This window comes from Sitophilus oryzae, unplaced genomic scaffold, assembly GCF_002938485.1.
Source record: "Sitophilus oryzae breed Bouriz unplaced genomic scaffold, Soryzae_2.0 scaffold_578_pilon_pilon, whole genome shotgun sequence".
NCBI lineage: Eukaryota > Metazoa > Arthropoda > Insecta > Coleoptera > Curculionidae > Sitophilus > Sitophilus oryzae.
In genome coordinates, this window is record NW_022147171.1 from 2,974,928 (window position 1) to 2,983,652 (window position 8,725).

Genomic DNA, 8,725 nt, shown 5'->3' on the forward strand with positions numbered 1-8,725 from the left:
CGAACTTAACAGAAAACAACAGATTTAAAGATTCACTGAAACAGTGTAGCGTTTTAATTTTCTTTTTATAAAATTCCAAATTTTAATATTGCTGGCGCCATCTATTCGCTATTATATACCCAGTATATTTTTTTGTTTAACAAACCAATCAGGAAAAATCCAAAACCCACCGTTATAGGAGGTATAAGATGATTAAATTTTATATAATGACCAACTACTATCGGATAACAAATTAATTACTACTGTCGGCTAGTTCATCTACTGTCTAGGTAGAATATACCTAGAATACCTACACCTCCTATGATGTAGGTAGATTAAAGTTTATTTTTTGACTTTACCTGTCACTTCGGTGTCACAAGCTGAATTTTTCCGGGATGGAAGTACAGTACATGATATGGGGACCCTTATTTCCGAAAGTAAGTACAAAATTTATTACCGGGTCTAAAAGGGCACTATCATCAAAAATCGAATATTAATTACACCGTATAGAGAAAACAAATTTACTTATTTTTTGATTTCCAGTTACACAATAAAGACTTCGTAGGGAGTAATTTTTTATAATTATTTACAAAAAAAACATTTCCATTAGCGCTGATGACCAAAAAAAACTTTAAACATGAATAACTAATTTCAATCATGCGAAAATTTTTGGTTTAAAATCGATTTTTTTTTTTAATATAACTTTTTCATTTAAACGAAAAACGAAGGGCCTAAATGAAAAAAAGAAACAATTTAAAAGTTTCGCTTATGTCTTGACAAGTAATCAAAGCAAACTCCGATATTTTTTGCTTTTAAACTTAATAAAGATATATTCAATAAAAGCAATTTGCGATGTAATGGTTTTTGCGCGTGCTGGCCGACTGCCGCCGCTGCGCCGAGATTTCCTATACCCTTGTATATATGACGTCATGGTGTGGCAAATGTAGCATTTTAATTCGATTTGGGCTCCGTTATATAGGATAACAGAAACATTTTCAATGTTAAAACCTTTCTTCCTCTGCCAGTCAGTTTTGAATTGTCTATGTATTTCTTATAGTTTCTCTCAAGGACTTTCCACCTGTTTTCACAATATGTCCCTGATATATTTCTTTTTGTAATGGATTGTATTTCTTTAGCAATTTTTTCAAACACCTTTTTTAATTTTTTAATTTTTAATGACCCTACTTGCTCCCGGTATTTTTTATATAAATCTAGCAACAATAACGTATTTTGGTGAGTCCATTTATGACTCTCGGCTTCTGAAGTCGAAGGAAAAATTCGGCAAGAACTAAAAATGTTTATTGTAAGTAAAAAATAGATTATATAGAAATAATAAAGTATTTACCTTTTTCAGTATCGCCCATTTTCTCTTGAATTTGTGGGTACAATTAACGTTTTGTGATTAAAACCGATTGATAATGATAACAAAGCAAACTAAACTAACAAACTTTAACGTGCACGTGCTTTAAGGTTTTAACCATAAATCCATGTTTAAACTTCAAAAAAATAAATAAATAAAACAAGGTTTAGGTGGCTAGGTTATGTTGTTATTTAAGGAATGATGAATCGATAATGATAACAAAGTAAACTAAACTCAACTAAACTAACAAACTTTAACGTGCACGTGCTTTAAGGCTTTAACCATAAATCCAAGTTTAAAGTTCAAAAAGGTAAATAAATAAAACAAGGTTTAGGTGGCTAGGTTATGTTGTTATTTAAGGAATGCCTAACATCTGACAGTCGGGACTGTTAGATTTCTCATTCGGTTCCATAAGGTTTGTTCCAACCCGTCGCAGAACCGTCACCGAACGATTACGCTCGTGCCCGGTAATTCAAATGTGTTCCAACCGAGATTTGACGGTTATCGGACGATCCTATTTGCGTACCAACCTATCTTGGGATCGTTTAGTTACGATTTCAGAACGGTAATTTCGGTACATGGTCCAAATTGAGAACTGTTTGGGTTGACTTGCGCATTAAAGCATATTGGCAGGGATTATCGATTTTTAACAGCTGATTCTGGTCCGGCGTCCGGCTGATGCTTCTGTCTTGGTTATTTTTTACGAATTCGAATACGTGTGCATTATAATTTTGCTTGTGAGTTTGTGTGGAGTAAATTGTTCGGAAATTAATTTTTTATTTATAAAATAATGTTCAAAGATTCTACCTGCAATGAAATAACAGGAAACTACTCATAACAGGATCATAAAAGAGAGGATAGGTAAGTGAGTTAGTTGAAACCAACACTTACCAACAATTACAAGAATAATAATTATTATTATTGGAAATTGCAAACAAAAATAATAGGGTTATGTTATGAAATTCTAAACAGAAACAAAAAACCGATCGATACACGCACGCTTGACATTTTTGACAGTCCCGAAAACAATCTACAAAGCGTTCCAACGTTGATACTTTTTGCACCGTCGCGAAACTATTCGAAGTCCGGGCATGCTAACAAAGTGCCAGAAAACTGATTCGAGTACGATTTCGAAACGATCCCGAAATTCTGGTTGGAACAAACCTATTATCGTTCGCGGTTAAATTAAAATCGGAACTGGTTCATAACTAGGCATGCGCTCTGTGATAGTCCGAATGGTTCTGAACTGGTTCGGAATCGATTTGGAATCGGACTCGCGAACAAACCTAGTGTCTTTAACAACATCAATATTCAATCCCAATTCTTTTTTAAATCGGTCGTTTCTTCTTTCTAGGTATTATCCAACATCCAGCAGAGTCAAATCTCTCAAAAACACATAAAAACGCATCTGAGGATCGGCTTTGAATAAATACTCCAAACTTGCTTTATTTTGACTATAGCCGATAACGCGACGGCCACGTGTTGACATTATAGCCGTCAAAGTTAACCTCAAAATACAATAATGAGCTACGACGAGCAGTGCCTTTCACGGTTTTTTTGGTTTAGGTAATTTACACACTAAATCAGAAGCACAAAAATCGTATGTCTCTTCAGAATCATTCACAAATTTATTAGTTTTGTTGATTTTTCATATCTAATTTCATTATTATTACCGAAGCTTACGATTTCAGCAACATAAAAGCTTATTGATTTCTTTCCTGCCACCTTCACTAGTGCGAAATCACCTCCATGAAATTCATTGTCTTCATTCAACTGTTGTAAACTATCAATTTCCAACCATTCTTTGTCTTCAGAAATAATATTGCCCAAGGTTTCATATTCTCCAGAAGACGAGGGAGCTGACTCACTTTCAGACGAATGAAGTTCTTTTTTTTTCGTTCTTGCTAACTTTCTGACGTTTGGTTATTGACAAATTTCTGGTAACCTTTTTAGCAGCTTGAAGATCTCGTTTTTGCTCCAGCTCCTTTTTTTCTGGCGTAGCCGTAAGAATACGCGACTTGCCTCTAGGACGGCCACCAGTTTTCTTCCACATAGGTGCTTTAGGGAATGGACGCAATATTTCAGGTGTGATGGTTGAAGCAGAGACAACTAAGGGTGTGCCCGAAGTTGAAGCACATGCAGCTAACGGTGTATCCGAACTTGAACGAAGCAGATGCAGCTAAGAATCCATTCGAACTTGAAGCAGAGGCAGCTAACGGTGTATCCGAAATTGAATCAGAGGCAGCTAAGGGTGTATCCGAACTTGAAGCAGAGGCAGCTAAAAGTGTATCCGAACTTGTAGATGGTAATGAATCACTAATGGAATTGAGTGGCCCACTCTCTGTTACAGTTGACGGGCGGTCTGTTACGTAACTGGTTAGAAACTCATGTTCTTGAAAAATATTTTCATTGAGTGGGTATAGGCCTGATACTTCAAATCCCTTTTGAATATTAAGCGGTGTAAAAGCCTGAGGAAAAGCTTTACCAACTAGTTCTGCCATATCATATATGGTGATTGGTTGGCCAGGATGCATTAACATCCACTCGTTACAAGCCGTATTATAGTAAGCTTTGAAGGGTCCAAATACTGTCCTATCCAACGATATTCTTATATAAATGTTGCATGAACTCATAGAACAGATCTGAATTTGACCAACCTGACGAATTAGCTCCTCCAATCGAACCAATTGAACCTCCCTTGAGCATATGGGCTTTGCAATGAACCCGCGGAAATATCATCATTGGTGGGATGGCATTTCCAAGTGCATTTATGGCCGCAATCAAAGTGATGTTTTGACCACGCTCACCACTTGTCATCTGTCCAACTTGTTTAACTCCTTTGGAACTGATAATTTTAGGAGGAACGTGTACGGTCGTTATACCGGTTTCATCGATATTCCAAATCTGCTCTGCAGAAAAAGTTCCTCTCGAGAATACTTTCTTCACATTGTTTTTTGTGCTGTATGTAAATCTTTCTGAGTTTTAAAACTACAAATGTGTCTAATTAACGTTGTTTTTGATACTCCATATCGCCTTACTGCCTCTCGAATGGCAATACCTTCATTGATGCATTCTTCTACAGCTTGTGTCAATTTTTCTGCATCAACTTTCTCACGCTTTTTACCACTCTTGCTTCGTGGCATTTTTGACCAATCTGGAAAATAAAATTAAACTGGCTTACATTTGAAGTAAAATGGAAAATCTTTTATTTTCAATTGCTTTTATCAATTCTTGAAACGTGTTGTACCTTGGACCGGTCCAAGGTTCAAGTGCTGCACATGGACCGAGGTACAATTTTTACAATAAAACAGTTTGTTAGGTTAAATAAACAATAAAACTAAATATATGCAAAAACTATTGACACATGCGCAAGAAGAAGGAAATGTTGTAACAAAATAACATAACACAAGTAACTTACCCTTTAAAAGTACGCAGATGATTACAGTTTCTGGTTGAATTACTTTGGGCGCCATCTGTAGGTTGGAAGTGCGTAATCTAGCGGCGATATGGGTGAACGGAAACTGCATCGACAAATAGTGAAATTCGAAGCGGTCCGAGGTACATATGGTTCAAGGTACACCACTCTCCACTACTCTGAAGTTAGCCAATAATTCTTCTTTTAATAGTTTTTTGATGATCAAATCTGCTGCTTTCAATGCGGAAATAGATGGATCTCACATTTCTCGGTGCGGCGAGAGCAACAATTTATCATAGTCATTTAGTAGTTTAAAATAGCCCAAACTAGGAGCCTGGAGCCAACAACAATTTTCAGTCGCGAGACCATCCCTAAAGATAGCTCAATCGGCTATAAATAGCCCAATCTGGCAACCCTGCTCGCAGTGCTGCCAGATCGTCGAAATGAATATCGGTAGTTTTGACTATGATTAGGGTAGATTTCGTTAAAAATCTGTAGATTTGATTTTTTTGGTCGAATGTGGTATAGAGGTACAGACTATCCCAAAATGAGTATTTTTTAAAAAAATACAGATTTTTCGTAAACGATATCAAATATTTTTTCTAATTTGACAGTATGACTTGAATAATGATGACTTGAATAATGAATGAATATGACTTGAATAAATCAAGTTTGAAATTATTAGAATAAAATGTTTATTAAATTATTATTCTACTTACATTATTATAAATATAAAAATATAAATATATAAAATAATTCGAACAAATGGGATAAATACAGTCGGGTCCGCTTATAACGAGAGCGCTGGTCTGCTATATGCGAACGCTCGCTATATGCGATTTTTGCCTGGGTCGGCTACAACGAGTTTACTCGTAAACATTATAACGAGCAAATATTAACACTATTTATTACAAATAAAACTGTACAACTGCATATAATTTTTATTGAATGTAAGTAATAACTAAATACATACATAATTATTATTTGTGATAAATAAAAATATATTTATATGTAATAACAATACATATTTTTAGGTATGTAAAGTTTACTTAAGGTAGTCCGTAATCTTTTTTTGAATTACACTTTTTGTTAAAGGAGAATTTTCAATTCTTCTTTGAACAAAATCAAACTTTTCTTTCACACTGCTTTCGAAACTGTTAATTTCTAAATATCTGCACACGGTTTTCATTGCACTAAATACTTCTTGTGCCGTCGGTGGTTGAAATGTGCTTTCTTGACTCTTCTTCTTCTTCTTCTTCTGACTCTGGCTCTGGCTCTTCAGTTAACAGCGTTTTCTTAACTGCAGCTACAATTTCAAATTCTGATGGATATTCGCAAGTTACGAATCATCAACTTTGAATTAAGTATGTCGGTGGTTATAGGCCCTTTTACTATGACAAGTTTTGATTCCCCTGGCTCGTGGCACCCGCAGTCGGCGCGCGCTTTAAACGAAGCTAACAGTTCAAAAATATGTCGGCTCCTCGTTCTCATCGCAGCAGTAAATATTATTTAAAACTGAGAAAAAGGCGCTCGTTGTATACAAAGCAAGATGGTAATTTTGCAAAGAAAATTGTACTAGAAGAGGTACTCGTTATATTCACGCTCGTTGTAGCCGAACTTCAAATGTGCTAAGTTAAATGAATGATTTTCCGTTACACCTAAAATAGCTCGTTAAAACCGGTCGCTCGTCATAATTGTACTCGTTATAAGCGGACCCGACTGTATACAAAAGTGTAATATAGCTTATTTTAAGGTGGACCTATTCCTATTCTCTGTATAAATTTGTACTGGTCATACTGTTAATTAATATTTTATCGACTGGAAAATCATAACAGTTTTTGACTCCTATATATTCTTTGGCATAGAGAAGAGAAGCTGTGGTTTCTGAATTTAATGACATTCTTTGATTTGTTTTTATTAAATTTAACTGAGAGATTTTTTTTCTACATTAGCGGATGAGACTGGTAAGGAAATAATACATTTCACAAAATTAACTAGTAAATTAAAAGCTAGTTCTCCATCACCCCTTTCCATTTTATGTACTTCCTGCCAAAATAATATAACATCGTTTGAAAGAGTATTCATGTCTTTGGTATTTCGCAGCAGGCGCCACTGGTTATCTAAATTATGTAGATTTTCGGGCCGTATCAGATTGGGAAATAAAAGTGCTATTGGAACAAGTGACGGGACTGATCCAGATTTTATAATAGCAGGGTCGACAAAATCAAGTTTTCCTAAAATATTATTTTTTAAAGGAAACCGCTGTATTATTTGAGAACAATCTTCTTTATAAAAATCTAAGCATCTTAATCGAAAAATTGTTACTTGATCTTGTGAAATCGTGCTTTCGGAAATAGTTTTCATATGTCCCCCTAAATATATATCTTCGATAGCCAAAAAATTTTTTAGGATTTTTATAATCAATATTCAAGGGGAGTATTTTACGACGTAATTTCTTTTCAAAAAACAATCAAAAATACTTTAAAAAATATTAGTTACGTTTTTATAGATCAGGTGAATTTTTGGTGATTCTGATTGCATTTCTTTGTTTAAGTTTGTGAAATATGGTAAGATAAAGTCTAAAAACTGTAAAAATTATTTTGTCGTAGTATCTCTCAGTTTTTTGGCTGACACCATCTGTAAAATATAACTGAAGAGCTCCGTACTGTTAAAGAATCCTGGATATAGCAGAATGAACAGAGAGCCAACGTGTTTGGGCAGGATGTAGAATTTTATGGGCTTGGTTTGGTTTGGCGAGGTTCTTTTAGGACTGGAACTAAAATAATTATATACATCACGTGTTAAGTCCTCTACAAATCGAGGCAATTTTTGGCAGGTGTAGGAAGCGCATAAATGAAATGAGTGACAGATACATTTCATTACATATAATGCCGGAATATCTTTTTTTAGTAAACTCATTACGGAATGTTGGTGCCCCAATAACACATTAGCACCATCTGATGCAAATCCTATCAGATTTTGTTTATAGGGTATATCATTACTGGTAAAATATTCAACAATGTGATTATATAGTGTTAAAGCATCTGCTGAAGAAAGTTTTATTAATCCCAAAAAGTCATCCTTAATGTTATCGTCACGATAGCTTCTTACCATCATGCACATATCCTTTTCGCATTTTCGATCAGTGGACTCATCCACGATTAAGGAAAACTTTACATTTCGGAGGTGTTGACGTAAAGTATCAAAGCCATGTTCCCCCAAAACATATTTTACTATAGATGTAGCCATTGTTCTGCCGCAAGCTAAACCTTGCGCAATTTTCGAGTCTGGACATATTTTAGACACAATTTTAACCAAATAGTCCATTGTCGCGAACGGAAAATTGTGCTCGGCGATAAAAGCACTTAATCGTATTTCTCCTAAAAGTGATTTAAAAATAATGTAAACAAATTATAAATCAGCAATTATTGATGGTCCCGCTGTCATAAATCCCTCAAGAGTTTTTTGTTTTGAAATAGATTTAACGTTTGTTTCATGGCTTTTACTTGAACTGTGTTTAACTAATGCATCCTTTCCGCTGTATTCTTTACCCTTTTCACTTTTAGTCAACCACCCTTTAAATTGTGGCGAACTTTCCCAATTTTCTTTGTAGCACTGTGTATATTTTTTCTTTTTTGCTGCTCAAGGAACGGATGTATCATTCACATCTGATGTGTCGGATTCAGAGCTCATGTTCAGTAAAATATTTTAACATAAAAAATAAAATCACTTAAGAAAACTAAACTGAACAACACTCAGATTCAAATTTCAAATGTCGCAACACGCAACACACAAAAATGAAAATAATAAATCGCGTTGGGGAGTCCCCCTCCCGCATCAGCAATATAAATTGTATGGTATTACTTAACGTGAAAACATAATCAACTATGTTATTATAAGTTTTCCAAAGTCAATTGGAATGGCTTGGGGTTCTTAACTTCGGCATTGTCAAATCGCTCCTATAGAAAAGC

The 8,725-nt window shown here is 34.9% G+C and overlaps 1 pseudogene; it reads right to left on the bottom strand.

The window, feature by feature from the left end:
• Window positions 1–6,491: 6,491 nt before the first annotated feature.
• LOC115887658 lies at window positions 6,492–7,987 on the bottom strand (annotated as a pseudogene).
• Window positions 7,988–8,725: the final 738 nt, after the last annotated feature.